General features: G+C 36.8%; 1 protein-coding gene across 1 annotated transcript in view; it reads left to right on the forward strand.

The window, feature by feature from the left end:
- PRDM5 (PR/SET domain 5) overlaps positions 1–17,181 on the forward strand; it is a 218,960-nt gene that overhangs the window by 171,165 nt on the left and 30,614 nt on the right.

A 17,181-nucleotide genomic window follows, 5' to 3' on the forward strand; every position in this document is an offset into this window, starting at 1 on the left:
GCATTAACTTTCACATAGTTTCCTTCACATTGGCCTTTTAAAAGTGTTGTGATCTGTATATAAATAACATATTTTTTCAAATTTTAAGAGACATACATAATCCCCTTAAGAGCAGTTCAAATTTAGGCCTCTCATGTATTTCACTTTTTACCTTAGCTATAACATAAACTTAAGAGAAAACACATAATAATAATATCCTTTCGAGTATAATAATATACTAGCCTTCTTCAGTTCTATAGGCCATAAAAGATACCCTCTGAGTTCCTGTTAAGAAAATACTTTCTGATCTTTGTGATAGAAGAGAGAGACAGCTTCTCACTAAAGCAAGTCTGTAACAGGTTTCTCGTTCTGGTTTACAATATCAAATTCACATTACATGAATATTAGGAATTGGAGCACTTACTAAGTAGAAAATGACTTTATAACCAATAAAGGATTAGACAAATACTATAGCTCATGATAATACAACTTAAATGTACATATTCAAAATGTTCATTTCACAATGAGCATTATTAGGTTAAAGTTAGTTTTATTTAGGAGTTACTTTATTTGTGTGCAGTTGTCCTAGTGGTGTCAATAATGTATTTGAGCTCTGTCAACATACAGGCAGAAAAGCCTGGTTCCTCTCATTGAAACTAGTGATGTTAACCAAAATCTGGGTGTTATGGGTGCATGTTATGTAGATTTGCATGATTAGAGATGATGGACTTGATTATACCACAGAAGAGGCCTGTAGTGATAATGGCAGAAAAAAAGTAACTTTTGGGTTTTCTCAAGGAAGTGTGGTAATTCCAGTTCATCTAATTTGTTTTTTACTTTGTTTAAATATAAAGCTTTTCAATAAGGCTAATAGCAATAGTTAAATACAGAGACAACTGATTTCATGTCAAGTAATACTGTAGGCCTTCATTTTTTAATGCATTTAAGAAGCCTCACAACAATTTGTAGATGAAATTAGCAATTCATTTTGGCCTCTGTGAGATAGGTACTATGATCCCTTTTTAAAAATGAGAAACTTAGGCACAAACAAGTTAAGTAGCAAAGTTGAGAGTGGAACCCTGGCAGACCTGACTACAGTGATGACCCCCTCACCTACCACACACATTTGCTTTTTATTGCATTAAATATTTTCTGACCCCACTGACTCTTGACACATTTTCCTGTATATTTTCAAACTAAACAAACTGTAGTAGTGACCCCAAATTTAAAAGTCTTATGTTCATTTGAATATTTGAACCTTGCCTCAAAGATCCCAGCAATGCCTCTAGGTGTCTATGTGCAGGTGGTACCTTTTCAGCAGGTCCCAATCACCAACTGCACAAAAAGAAAGCAAACTCCAGCCTCTGACTGAGGGAACAGTAGGAAGTGTCTGGACTAGAAGCACACAGGATTTTAGACAGAATCCCATACAATGAGCAGAGACTAGCAGTAAAAAGATAATTTTAATCCTATTATAAACAACACAAAGCTGTATCATCCAGCAATTTACGTGTGTGGGAAATTTTGGTGAGTCTACACAAAATGCCATGCCATGCCTGCACTCCCAGGTTTGCATTCTGTGGTTACCACATGGACACCTCAGAGGAGGAACACAAAATCCTTTCGCTCTGGCTATTGTTCATAAGGTCTAGTAGATTTAGAGAGAGGACAAGCAGAAGTGGAGGGGGGTGCTACACATAAAGTGCTTAAAGAGCTTGCTCAGCTATTACTGTTTTTATGTTTGGATAACTGGAAGAGCTTAAAAAACAAATTTAATTACTTTTTGAAAGTTTATTATGGCTTTAGAGAAAACTTTGAAATTTATTTTTGTTTTTAATTTTTTAAATTTCATCAGCTTTTGTGCTTGTGGGTATGAGAGGATATGACTCATTGCCACTATTTGGAAACATCTTTAATTTGGTTTAGAATTAATAAATCTTCTATTGTTTTTAGAATCCACATATTTCTTGGGGAATTTTATATGCCTTACAAATGAACCACTTAAGATAAATGGCTTTAAGAAACTATTGTATTCTATTTGGCTCAGAAAGTATACCTGCATGAAATTGAACATTCTTGTTCTATTACAATAAGCTGACTTTTCCTTTGTAAAAGGGAAAATCAGACCATTTGAAAAATAACTTCCTTTTCAGCGATTGACAGCATCATTTTCTCCCTTTCTTTTTCCCTTTTTCTTCTTTGTGAAAATTCTTTTTGGTGGTCATCAATCCACTTGGCAGAGTGCCCCCTCTTACTCTCTATGCAACTGTGCTCATGAGCTAGTCAACTTTCTTAAAATCACCAGTGAAAAATGTTTTCAGTTTCCTGGTTAGGAATACTTTTTTGACACACCAAATCAAGTTCTTAAGTCCTAAAATTAGGACTTTTGGTCCAGATATTCTGGAATGTGATGATTGGTTCCCTGAATTCCCTTCGGCTTTGAGAGTAAGAGGTAAAAAACTTAAAATAAATTGTATTTCATGCCCTTGACAAATTTATTGAGTAGGTAAATTATCATATAGGAAAACAGAAAAACCTTTTGTGGAACTAAGTTCTGTTTCACTATATTTAGGGTTACAAGAGTAGAGTGACATTGATAGAAGGGATTGAACTGGACCTAGGCATCAAATGTGATTTTTCTGCAGAGTTTTTAATGAAACTTTTGATGGCAGATTTGCTTGTGTAACACTGAAATCTGTGTAAATGAGCTAAATTAAGTAAGAGCTTTCTTTTTAAATAGTAGGCCTTATAATTGGTGTGGCCGAATATTGGGATGGCTGAAGTGAATAGGCTCATCATCATCATAACATTTTCCCCCAAATCCTTTTTAACAAAATTAAATGTCAATGAAAAAATCTGAAACTGGTTTATTTAGCAGTATTGTAATCAGGAATGATACCTGTGTGGGGCCTGTGTTGTGTAATTCTTGTCCTTGGCACTGGTGGTCTGGCAAACTCAATCATGGTTGGTCTCTGCTCAACTGTAATGATCATGAATAAATGCTAGTTGGGATGTTCTCTGTTGAGGACTTTTTTCCTGATTAGGACATTTTGTGATTAAAGCTGTTTAAAATATACAAATGTGTGTTTTTGAATTTAACAAACTTACTCTTACAATTTGTTTATATGTTTCTCCTTTTTAGACTTTGATTTCCATGTGGGCAAGAATCTTACTCTTCTTTTACCCCAGCCTCTGTATGCCTGGCACCTAGTGGATAATCAAATTTTTTGATTGAATGAAGTAAAATTATATCAGAAGTGATATTAAATATACCAGTTTAACTCAGCAAGTATACAGCTTAATTAACTATATGAATTCATTCATTATTTATTCAGCAAAAAAAAATACCTTCTTATCTTTGTGATAACATTTACTTAGTGACTACAGTGTGCTACAAACTGAGAACATAGCAATGAACAAATCGGATATTGCTCCTACCCTCAGTCAAGCTTGGAGTCTCTTTATCATAATAAGCAATTAGGATTTCCTTCTCATACTCAAAAGTTATGAGAAGACAAGGGTGTGTACATTTAGTAGATACTTACATTTAGTAGATGTGTAAGTGTACATTTAGTAGATGTGCCATTATGTGCCAGAAATCGTGGTGTCAATTTGTGACATCTTCCTGTGTCCATTAGGAAAGATGGGCACTACAGACATAATTTTAAATAATAAAGAATAGCAATCATGTATGGAGCAGGAAAGTACTAGGTCACAGGTGATACCTGGGCACCACTCCTAGTCTTGAAGTCCTGGTTCCGTCAGCTGTCTCCTGTCTCATGATGGGCCTTACTTGTTGTGTTCTTGGTGGTTTTCCGTTACACCTGCCTCTCTGCATTGCCCTGTGTTACAGTGAGGGGAGGCAGTTCTCTGTCTAGGCAGCAGTAAGCGATTGTGCGACTGCTACTCTGTGCTTGATGTACCATGTTGGTGTACACTGGGCCAACTTCTCTGCTTACATTCTTGGAGATCTGTGGTTCCCTGATGGAGCCATTCTCACCCTATTTATCTGTGCAGATACACCTGGCAGATAAATCCAGATGAGCTGTGCACCTCAGGCCTCAGCATGGACCATGTACAGTACTTCAAGCTCCAGCCTTATTGCTCATTTAGGAGAGCATTTGGGACAGAGATGAAAGAGAATGATGTTCTTAGGGGATATATTAAAATCCATCTCATCTGTAGGAAGGGAAGTAGATCATTTTGCATACTGCAATACTTTATTAGTAATGAGAAATCATTTTACAACTACTCACATACATCACCATGCCAAGGCTTTACAGTTGTGACAGTTGATCTAAAGGTTGTGTCTTAGATCACAAAATACAGGAAACTCTTTTCTTCTGCAAATATCTATTAAACCTACTGTGTACCAGAGTTGTGCTAGGTACTACAGACCCAAGACTTAGGGGAGCATAGTGTAGTTTCAGTTGGCCAACTAACTTTTAGTAAGTCAATTTCTATGTTACGTGCTGTGTATTCAAGAAAGAGTGAAGAAGAAGTTCTAGCCTATAACGATTCTAGAGGAGGAAATGATCAGATAGAGCACGACAAAGATTGTGCTAGAAGTATCCGAGAGAAGTGGCACCTCCATGTAGGAGGGGCACCTACCTCACGGTAGAAGAAGGCAGGCCAGGGAAGGTGTCAGGAGAAATAGAGATGGGAGTTTAGTCTGCAGGAGTAGAAAGCTCACTCATGAAGTCTCCCTGGAATGAAAAGAAAACAGCTGAATGAGAGAAGTTCTCCACAAGTAACAGAGGAGGAGCACCCAAAAAATGCTGCAGGAGAACCCAGAGAAAAGGGGTGGCACCAAAGCCAGAGAGAGGATGTCGTAGCATTTCTGGGAAAAATCACAAGTGCTCTCATCCTGTCAGAGTTCCACAATCTCTATAAGTATATCACAAGTTCCGAAAAGTCCAGCAGTGGCAGTGTTTCTTGTAGTTTGTTTAACGTAGAATTTTCTAAGATAATTTGAGCAGAAAGAGAGAGAGAAAAGAGAGAGACCATGTGTTCTACTGTGTCTCAATGGGGCTAGTGTTCTACAAAACACAATTTAAGAAATCCATCCCCTATACAACTGCTTCCCTAATACTTAGAAAGGTCATGTGTCTCAGTTACTCAAGAAACAAAAGCATCCCAGAGTGGCTCCTCCTTTCCTGCAGACCAGTGCCCATGCTGTGTAGCCCAGGGTGCTCTCTATCCTACTGGCCATGGCACCTGCCACTCCCCTGTGCAGCCCTTCTCTCTCTGAGCACAGGTGCACTCTGGGCTTGGTGCAGTCTGGACAGGGTGTCCTTCTAAAGCTCACCATGGCTTTATTTTTTTTTGCATTTACTTCAATATTTCTTGAGGGTACAAATAAAATAACCCTTGTTTTCTGGCCTTTTCTCTTCTACTCCCTGCCCCCACTTCTCCCTGTGAAGATCTTAGCTCTCCTTGAAGCTCCTGGTCAGGCATCACTTTCCATCCAGCCTTCCATGTCATGGGTGAATTTTACTGATACATTAATTATACTATAAGCTCTGTTTTTTCACTTTTGTATATAGTTTTCCTTTTCTTTTTTTTTTCCTTAAAGCTGTATTCACTTACTCATTTAGTCCTTCAGCAGTATAAATGTACATTTTATAATTTTATACGTATCCTTATTGGCATTAAGTAGACCTCCATCGATGTTGAAAAGACAAAATTACTAAGACCTGTCTGAGCCACCAGGAGTTTCCTGCATACATACCCAGGAGGAGAGACAGACACTTACATAATTAAAATAGATCTTCTTTCAGAGAAAGGAGCAGTGTGTGATGAGAGCGCTGGAACTTTGAAAACGTAACTGCTATCTTTGTGCAAGAAATAGTTCACCGAAGAATTTGAATTGGATCAGAAAACATGATTCTGAGTTCTCTAAGAAATGCAGCAGGGGCAGGGGCAGGGCAGGGCAAACCAGCCGTGTGCTGTGTGCAGTTAAGAAGTCGAGGTTTGGGAGTCGGCAAGAAGCTCCGTGGCAGAGCCCCCTGTTGGAGATAACTGGACATGAGCTGGGAGATTCGGCAGGTTCCATGGGACTGTGGGGTGCTTTCTGGGCGGTGCGGGGAAGACGAGATCAATTCTGTAGGTAGCAATGAGTTAACACTGTTTTTTTATTTGTTTCCCAGTGAAAAAATAAAGGAAGAAGATGATCAGTAATCCTAGGTGTTCCCTGCTTATTAGAAATACAAAACTGAAATACAGACAAATATTCACTCCAAGCAACTATATACCCTGAACTAACAGCTTTTTTCACTTTTCGTATAAAAAGTTTTTTACACCACTACTTCTTTAGCTTTTCTTCTTCCTTCCTAATTACAACCCTTTAGTAGAATTCATGCCTCATATCGAAAATTACCGAGTATCATAATTCTTCCAAGTTGTAAAGATACCTCAAGACAAATGCTGGGCATAGAAGCCACAGGTCATAAATCTGCAAAGAAGTAAAAAGCTAACCTTTTCAAAGAATATTGCTTCTCTCTCACTTACCAACTTTACATTTCCCTGTATGGCCCCAGAAGATGACTGGTTAGCCAGAGACGGGTAAGATTCCTCAAGGGAGGAACAACCTAAGACAGGCACAGTCGCAGGGGGGCCATCAGGTGAGAAATTGGGGATCAACAGAGGTGAGGCTTAGAACCTCACCCCCCCTGTTTTGAGAGAAATGTTGTGCATCCGTGGATGTTTTGTTGCCTTTGTCTAGCCTGGATTAATACTTAGTCCATAGGCACACACCTGATCATCTACATTTGCCCTCTTACAGCACTAAATTGTTTTCTACCTTTATCTTGCATCTACCTACCACTTCAGCATTTTATTTAAAAAAAATAATAATAATAAGGGAGAAATGTGGGATTCACATAAAAATCAAATGAATAATCATATCTGACTTGATTGTTTATAGTTCATGATGCATGATCAAAACTGAAAGTTTCTGTGATATGACTGCCCTTGCACTGTTCACCATGTAAGAACTTATTCACTATGTAAGAACTTGTTCATCATGTAAGAACTTGTTCGTTATGCTTCAGAAGATTGGAGACTGTTGAGAATTAGGCTTGGGGTTGATTAATGATTGTGCATTTAGTCCCCTATACAGAATTTTATTGTTGTTAACAACCATTTGATCAATAAATATGAGAGATGCCCTCTCAAAAAAAAACAAAAAACTTTTTTACACCATAAAAACTGTCTTGTAGGATAAGACTAATAAAATTTTAAGTCAGTTGCTAAGGCTGTAGTTATTACTTTTACTACATCAAGAACAAAGTATAGGGCACAACAGTTCTAAAATTTCTTCACAGGTGTGACCTGTTTTGAGTGCAGCCTGGAATCAGAATACTATGGCCTTTATTTAAAAATTAGAGAATTTAAGTCAAAAAAATTTTTTAAAGACTTAGTATAGCTGCTTATCAACAAGTCTAGGAGCTCGTCTCTCTCTCTCTCTGCAGGTGATTTTGGGACATTTTCCTACCTCAATCCATTTGGTCATGAAATTAAAGGGGAATAGCAATGGCTTAGGTCAGGGAGTAGGTATATCATTTTACAGTTCTACTTGTATTTTGAGTTTTAGTAATATTTTATATGAAGTTATTACCTCTTTTAAAAATATCTCATTGTGAAATGACCTGCTGTATTGTTTTGTATCTTATTACCTTAGAGACCAAAGTTATTTTCAAGTAATACATCTCATTCCAAAACAGAAGTTACTGGGAAAATAGAATTCACTTAATAATTAGGAATTTGTAGTTTTGATTATTATTGGATTTATCTACTCTATAAAGATTAGAAATCTTGTAAATAGATCTTTATTAATGGGGAAAGGATAAACTTTCTAAAAATATATGAAACATAAATCATGTAATTACTTAATATTAGAAGTAAATAAATACATTTTAGAATGAACAGTTATTGACCCTTATAGATTTGGCACTGCATTAGGTACTTACATATTTTTACTCTGTTAAAGAAATCTTCCCCCAAATCATATAAACTATATACTCAGTATGAAGAATAGAAGAAGAAAATAGTTCATGCAGTTTCTATCATAGTTTTTTATCTCAGCTACCAATCTTTTAGATGCTCTCCATGCATTAATGGAAAACTTGAGAAGTTCCTAAGTCTTAATGCATTCAAACTCGTGCCCTTATTCTGAACAGCTCAATCAATCTGAATGCCTCATGAAACATATGAAGGGTGCAGTCAGTCTCTGGACTGTCTGGGCCATAGTGACCACTGCAACTTCAGCCACCCACTCATAGGATTACACCCTTTTTATTTCAGCAACCTGTATTCAGGAACTGCTTCCACTGCTTGTCATAGATACCCAGCCATGGTGCCTTAATTAAACAAATAGGGGATTATTCATAATGGTCCAGTGGTAGGCAGTTTTACAGAATTGTCAGGACCTCTTTGATTTTTCTGCTTCTCCACTTGTACCATGTGGCTTCCATTGTAAAGGTCCCAGTATAGCTTAGGATGTATGTTGGTACTTCTGCCATCACATCCTCATTCCTGACAACAGGAAAGAGGACTTATGGAGAAGGTCACAAGATGTGCCCAAGCTGATTTCTCTTACATTCAGGAGCTTTCTTGATGTCCCACCCAAAACTCCCACTTATCCCTCATTGGCCAGAACTGTGCCACATGACTACATTTAGCTATAAGGGATTCTGGAGCTATCATCTTAAGCTCATTGCCACATTAAATAAAATTAGTTTCTATTGCTAAAAAAGGAGAATAAATAAAAGGTAGGCATTTTCCCAATGTTATCTGCCAACTCTCCTTTCATGCCATTATCTTCCTAAACTCAGTGCTCTTAACCCTCATTCTGTCTAAAATGTCTTTCTCTGCTTAACTGCCTAGCTTCCTAAGACTTCTGCTTAGTTGAATCACCCTCTTCATCATTTTATGGCCATTCATCCCCTAGCTGGACGAGGGACTTCTCTGTGTTGTCATCGCATGTTCCACCTTGTATTGCACTTACCTGTATGTCACTTCTTCCTCAAGTCACACAATCCTTCAAAAAATGTCTTGCTCCTTAGTGGCAATGGAGGACCTGGTTGACGCATAGTAGGAACTCACTAGGTATTTGGTAAACTGACTATTAAGTGTCAGTTAATATAAGTGTGAATAGCAGGGCTTTAAGTCAGTGGTGTTTTCGTCCAGCTGTCTCTTCATTTCCCATGGCACCTGCAGTGGAAACTTGGTACATTGTCTTGGGGCTCCTGTATCCAGCTGAACCTGTTCCTGTAAGGGTTGGAGCAAAATGATGTCAGATCAACTTCATCTCCCTGGTTTGGGTAGCCCTATTTGTAATAATAATGTAGTGGCTTCAGAGATGTCTACTGAACTCTTTCATGAACTTGGTTTGTCAGCAAGGAGTATATGTAGAGCAGTTTGCACATTTAGCTAAAATAAAACTCTATAAATATTTAGCATTTAAGCTGATCGCTGCTTTGGTACCACTGTATTATCTTTAGACTTTAATAATATACTTAAGGACTTAAAGGAAAGTACATGCTGTCTTAAATGTATAAAGAGATTTTTCTTTGTTTTTAAGATAGGCAATGTACAATTAGTTTTTATAAGAAATGGGGCCATTATTCTGAGAATGGTAATACATTCACTGTGCTATTTTTCTCTCTGAAACAGAATTTTACATTCATCTTATGCTCTAGCCGGGGTTTAATTACTAAATTATCATTAGAATCTTGAAATAAAGAATGATCTATTTATATGAAGGTCCCATTAATGGATTTCAAAAACAATGTTGTATTGAGACACATACATAATTTCCCTTCATAAAATCACCCCTTATATTTTCATACTTTGTGTGCCTTTTTCAGTTTTTAGCTATATTATTCATATGCATATTTTATAATACATAGAAGAAAGATTAATATACAAAATACTCTTATTGAATTCTTACTATGGGCCAAACATTATGATAAGCAAAATTCCAATGACATAGGTGTACTGTCTCATGTACAAATGAGGGAAGTAAGGCTTAGAGAGGTTAAGTAGCTTGTCCAGAGTCATACAACTGGTCATGGGCAGCACAAAAATGGGAAATTACATCTTTATCACTAAAGACTTTATTACTTTGTATATAGCTATCAAGATATTCTAAAGGATCATATTCCCTATTGTATGAACCAGCCTTTTACAAATGTTATAAGAAAACTGGTGTTGATCTCTCCTTCAGTTAAAAAACAACTGATAGCTGCTGCATTACCTTTGAGTCCCCAAGACTCCTTCCTGCCTTCCCCCACCCACCACAAGATCCCAGGATTCATGCTTAAAGTGTGGCTGGAGAATGCTCCAAGAAGACTGTCACAGAGACAGCCCTCATAAAAGTTGTTCAGCAGTACCAGTATGACCTCTACAGGCATTTTCCCTTCCATCTGTTTTCAGAAAAATAGTCTTAATGTTTTGGAAGCCACCAAACAGGGGAGGGACATTTCATATCCCTTACACACCATTTTAATAAGTAAACTTTGAATGAATGTAGGGAGAATTATGCCTCACATTTTACCTAAATCCCTTATATTGCAGTTTCTCTGCATCATTGGAAATTAAAACAGCATTTTCAATGTGAGAATCTTGCAGATCTTTGAAGATGGCTATTTTAGGTGTAATATTTTTCCAGGAAGATACATCTAGGCCAGGAATGACTCACAGTAGGTCACATGGCAAGTTGATGTAAAGGTTAGTCATCAAGCCAAGAAAATTCAGAATTCTGCATCATTATATATGATTATGGCTTTGAAGCATCTATTGGGTGGGCCTCAGTCAGTCTGCCTTCATCTCAAAGAAGTTGTGAATATTTTTCAAATGTTTTGATTTCAGTATTTCTAGGTATTACAGTCAAGTTTATTCTTAAATTCATGAAGGAAACAGAGGTCCTTTTGGATAGAGATAATTTATTTTGGTTTGTTTAATTATTGTGGATGTTCCCTTTTTCTCCGTGAGAGAGGTTTTATTCTTTCATTTCTTAATTTTTCACCATAAAAGAAACAGTGGTTCTAAGACCATGAAGATCATTTACAATATGACTGACCCAAACAGTACTTACATTGAAGTAAAAATCTGCTTTTCCTGAGAAACACTGAGGTTTCTGACTATCTTTGTTCACTTTATGCTTAAGGCTAAATCCATATCAATCAACCATGATTTATTAGAGAGAAAATCAGCTCTTTCTGGGGTCCTAGATTTATAGCCTGTAGGTAGGGTTCAATCCACTGCTCCTGAGGAATAAGCACGCTACTTGTAAAAGTCTATTTTAACCCTCAGTTCTCATCTCACCTTCAGTCTTTTCTCAATTGTAAATTGTATTTCCTTTGGTCACAGATTTGGGTATATTCCAGCCAAATCATATTTCCTACATGTATTTTATGTTCAGCTGATTTCCTCACACTGGGAAATCTGTAATGTGGATACTCTCCTTCCTTGTGGCTAGAGTTCTTCTAGAAGGTATTTAAGGATGAATATTAAAAAGTTAATATCCCTCTTATATTAGATATTAAAAAATCTAATAATGCCTCTAACACAGCACTAGGTGGAGTTTGCCCATGGGCTGGGTGTTGCTTGGTACAAAAGAAATGAGTATATAGAGGTCTGTGATGTCATGTCTATGCAAAATGAAAGTAGGTATTCACATAAAGAAAAAACCAATTGGTCTTTTTTACTTCATGAATATTTGGATACTATTAAATATACTAAGTGTTCTCTGAAATCATCATTGTGTGGAATCAGAATCAGAAAGAATATATGTATATATATATAATATATATAATATAATAATATATAAATTATATATAACATGTAATAAAATATATAAAATAAGTGTACAAAATTATATGATTTTTATACTTTTATAAATAAATATATATCTATATATGTATATATATTTTTTTAATTTAGTTTTCCATTTTATGTGCTCAAGATTATAAATACAAATAATAGGCACCAGAATTAAGAGCAATTGCTCAAATACATGTTTGTCACTAAATGTTATTTATTTGTACCTTGAAGACCTATTAGACAGCTGGATTGTTTTCCTATACTTTTTCTTTGCTTTATAAAAAACTCTAATTTACAGTGATTGTGATGGTGCCAGTGGCCTGTGGGCCTTGGTGCTGGTTTGTAACAAATGCATAGGATACGTGAGTGATTAGAGATATGGTGTTCTGGAAATCATATGTAGGAGGAATGGGCAAGAGGCTTTTGGGAGTGGTCATCGGACCTGAAGCCTTTCACTGCAGGGTCAGTGTTGAGCTAGGGCAAATTGTGAGTGACATAAACCACTCGTCCAAAGGCGGATCATTATCATGAGGGAAAACCAATGGTCTGAGGTTCCTCAGTGGTACCTTCAGAGTGTAAGGTAATTTCTACTTAAGCAAAAAGTGACAGATGCTTGAGAGCCTGGTTAAGTGGTAGGACTGCCTTTTAGGCCCTTGGGTGCCTGGCCATCCAGCCCAAAAGCCTATGGCACTGGATTTGAGCCAGGTGTCAACCATCCCAGAGTATTCATGCCAGATACAGGCTGGAGTCCAGCCGTAAAATTCATCACATCAGTGGGGACAATTCTTAGAGGCCTTCCTTTCCCAGGACTAATATCTATATGCATTACACTGAATTAATTTGAATTAATTCCACTTAATTCATACCTTTGCCATTATCATATACATCATATCTATATGTATAATGTCTCTCTCTATATATATATACAAACACAATACATATATACATACACCTTTCTGATGTGTTTTGCTGTGTAAGCTGCTATTTCTCTTTAGTGAATGAATGTATTTAGCTCACCTGGCCCATGTAAGTTAAAATGAACATTTTGCTGAAGTGCGATGTGCCTGATTATTTTGGATCTATTATATGTATTTGGCTTTGTAGAGGCAACAGAAGTAAAGGAGCCAGAATTAACGTGTTCTTTGTCATGTAAGCAGTGTATGAAATCACTGCCCAAAAAATGACATTCCATGGACAATAGAGTTATTAACATGCAGGACAGTTTCTCACCTAGTAATAAATGACTTTGGTGGCTGAATTTTGGATTTTTCAAATATTGTATGTGTTCCTGAGTTCTCCAGTGTCTGTCCTTTGGGGAATGTTGCCAGTGCAGCGACTGCTGCAGGATGAGTGTCTGTTCCTTTACATGCCACAAGGGGCTTAAAGCCCCAGAGATCTGTTTTGTTTCCTATCCCCGCCCTCATTTTTGTGTCTTGAGAATGACCAGTTGGTGTTCTTTCATCTCTCTCTGGAGAGAGGTCTTTGGAAATGGGTTCTGTACTTTCTTTAATAGGAAAGAAACACATGCACTCACTGACCTCTGAGCATTTGGGCCTCATTGTGGCTTAGTTATTTTATGTGCAAAATAAGAATTTTGTTAGCTGAGTTTCCCATCAAGTCTATTATTCACATGTTGATTTGACTTAGCGGGTATCTGGCTACTAGTAGATTGGCCACTGAAGTTATAAAGAGAACCCATTTCTGAAATTGTGTTAGTGATTCATTCCTTACATGTTAGCCTGCGTTGCAGAGACTGGTATATCTAAGTCAGGGAACAAATGTAAAGAAATTAAAATTAGATCATCTGAGTTTGCAAAGGAATGGTTCAAAATTGAGATCTGTGTTTCTGTTAGGTTTGTGTCTTGGAATTTAGTAAAAACAAGGAAATTGCCTCAGTTCAAAGTCTCTCCTTTTGCCCAGTTTATTCTAAGAGTTAGACAATTTCTGAGTAACTTGGACAGTTTGTAGGTAGCTCTCTGTCAAAATGTTCTCCCTTTAAACAAAATAGCAAAATGAAAACCACCTTCTTGAGGGAAAAAACATTGTCCCAGGCAGAAACTTGGCACTTCACCTTAAAGCACTGCTCCTGTTAGTCACCCATCCTTCCTTCAGCCTGTGCCTCCCACACTCTTAACAGCAGCTGGGATGGGAAGCCACTCTTCCAATGGGGAGAGTACATCTTTTCCCGAGCAGCTGAGTTCATTCTGCCAATGAGATTAGAGACTGTGACTATTTATGCATGCAGTGAGAGAATAGGAGAGAGGATGAGGAGGAATGTAGGCAGGCCTTGTGTTAGCGGAATCTTTTCCATTTAGTGTTTCGCCCTATCAAGTGACATCTGAGTGAATTTACAGGGATGATGCACATAGCCCCTCAATGGCATCTCCATGGGATTTTACTTACAATAGGATATTATTCCTAAATTTAGGTGGCACTTATAAGTGTAGAAATTGATTTGGCCTTATCTTGCTCTTTGCCCTACACTGAGGGAATTACTAGGATGTGGGACTTCCAGACCTAAAACACAGCTAGTCTTAAGTAAATGGGGACAGGTGGTCATACTAGTCATGGTTCTTGAAGTAAATTAATGAGAAGTCCCTTCTCAAGGAGCATACTGAACCCAAAACAATTAGAAGCTAGTACATGAAAAGTCACCATTGTTATAAGTGAAACCTAATTTTTTATCAGTTGCTGTTTATGACAGTGTATAATTTTATTTTGTGGGTAGGAATGGTATTTTGTCAAAGGTGTGAAGTATACACTGACCTGCTGGAGTCTGTGTAATACCACCAGAGACTACAAAAAGTTTCCTCATAAAACTCACCCATTTGTGAAGGAAAATTGAACTCAGATTTACTTAGAAAACAAAACTATCACATAAAAAGGGTAAAGCATGAAGATGCTAATTTTATGAATAAAAATAATGTTCTGTATTACTTAGGGGTTAAAGAATGTTAATGATATTCAAATTTGGAAAACAAAAATTTCCCCATTTATTACAGTCATCCTGTTGTGTCATATTTCTCTCCATTTTTTTAAACCTTTCAGGTTGACTGACTTTTTGTCCAAACATTTTATGACTTCATCACATTCAAATCTAGTGAGATCTCTGCCAGGACAGCCATGGAATCTTCACCTGTGCAAATAGACAGGCTGTTTTTCTCAGCATTTTTGAGGTTGAAAAGGGGCAGGTTTGTGCTCCTAGCTTGCTGCCATCTGTGGAGGGTGTTGATTCAGAGATGTAATCTATATTGATGATATGGTTTCCTCTGACTTCTACCTGCTCCTTGATTGTTTTGTTTTACCTGTTGACATGAACTTGGCTGAAATGAATGCTCAGCTGGCCAGGGGTGAATTAGCTGAATACGTAATAGCACCTTTCTGCTGTGTTCTTATTATTTTCAAAATTGTGTAATGGGATAAGCATGTTATTTCTATAGAAGTAGATATTCCTTTTTAAAGGCTTTCATTTACTTAATTCCTTTCTCCCACAGACCTCTGAGTTAACATAATGGTTTTATTCAAAGATGGATGGCACTTGCCACCATTGCATATGTCAGAAAGCACGCTTGTTATTTTTGGAAGTAGGCAAGTTGAATTAAATCAATTCTCTGTAGACCAATTGAGTTTGTGTCTTAAATGTAAAAGTCTGTAACTGTATTGAGTTCTTTCATTTCACATCACTGTCTGTACCCTTTATCCCTATATTATGCCCCTAAATCGACAGGGATATTTGATATTTTCCAGATACCATATTTCAAATTGTGTAGCCACAAAAGCTGAAGGATGATGGACAAGTACACCTCAACTCCTCTTTTCTTTGCAAATCCGTTGAACTCTTTTTGAGGATAAGGAACCACATCTTAAAATTTGTGTTTCCCACTGTTCTGAATACAATGCTCTTGCTCAGTACACAATGGAGACTTTTTCTGATGAATTTGCCCCCAATTACATCATCTTGAATTTACCCTCAAATACATCATCATCTAACATGGGAATTATCTTGATTGCTGTCAGATCACTTGCAAATAGAGCTTGAAACATTTAAATTAATTGAGATGTAAGTTGGAAGTACTAGTTAAAATATAGGAAAGGACCTTTTCAGAGAAAGTTGTTTGTATTTTTCTTCCTGAGTTTGCCTGTGGTGGTGGATCACTGTTTCCAAGACTATAAGTTTTTCAGAAACATTCCATTGGAAAATGAAGCAACCTAGAACATGCAAAAACATTTAGGCTGTCTTACACTTGTAAGACTTATTTTAATTTTCATTAGCAGATGTTTAGGATGCAAAAAGCAAAAATGTTGAACACATATGTGGCAAGAGAATAAGGCAGCTGTGTTAGCAACCTCTGCTCTCATAGCTCTGACAATTCATTTTCAAAATTGACTTCCCTACTCAGATTATTATTTGAAACTCAACATTTTTGCCTCAGATACTTTATCTATCTATATGTGTATATATACCTTTTTCCATATATCCTTTTTTATCATTTCCATATATTCTCTATATTTTGATATTTAGTTGCCTCTGTTCCCTTCTTTCCTTTTATTTTCATAATAATGTACATTTCTATTTCAATGTTTGATTTATAATTTTTTTAAATCATGAGCATAACTTTTTCCTTATAAAATTTTGGTCAGTCTTCTGTTAGAGTTTGAGAAAAGAATCTAAACAATTACTCATTAAGCAGGGAAAGAAATAGTTTCCCTTTAGATAATTTAAATAATAACACTCCCTTAACTAGCATTTCTTTTATTTCAAGAATTACAAAGAACATTCTTTATAATGCACAAATCTCACATTGTTCTCAGAATTCTTATCAGCACATATATTCTCAGCTCATTTATAACTCTCCTCATGTTTCTAAGAAAAAATGCTGCTGTCCAAAGGTCCCATTTTGAGAGCTGGTGGTTCTTAGACTGTGTTATGATTATCATTTTCAATACCCAGCCACTGATTTGACTTTTTTTAAAAACCTTTTTATTAAGGTATTATTGATGTACACTCTTATGAAGGTTTCACATAAAAAAAATGTGGTTACTACATTTACCCATATTATCAAGTCCCCACTCATACCCCAATGCAGACACTGTCCATCAATGTAGTAAGATGCCACAGATTCACTGTTTGCCTTCTCTGTGCTACACTGTTTTCCCCGTGACCCCCCACACCATGTGTACTAAACATAATACCCCTCAATCCCCATCTCCCTCCCTCACAACCCAACCTCCCACACCTCCCCTTTGGTAACCAGTAGTCCCTTCTTGGAGTCTATGAATCTGCTGCTATTTTGTTCCTTCAGTTTTGCTTCATTGTTATACTCCACAAATAAGGGAAATCATTTGGCACTTGCCTTTCTCTGCCTGGCTTATTTC

The sequence above is a fragment of the Manis javanica genome, chromosome 5, assembly GCF_040802235.1.
Source record: "Manis javanica isolate MJ-LG chromosome 5, MJ_LKY, whole genome shotgun sequence".
NCBI classification, from domain to species: Eukaryota; Metazoa; Chordata; class Mammalia; order Pholidota; family Manidae; genus Manis; species Manis javanica.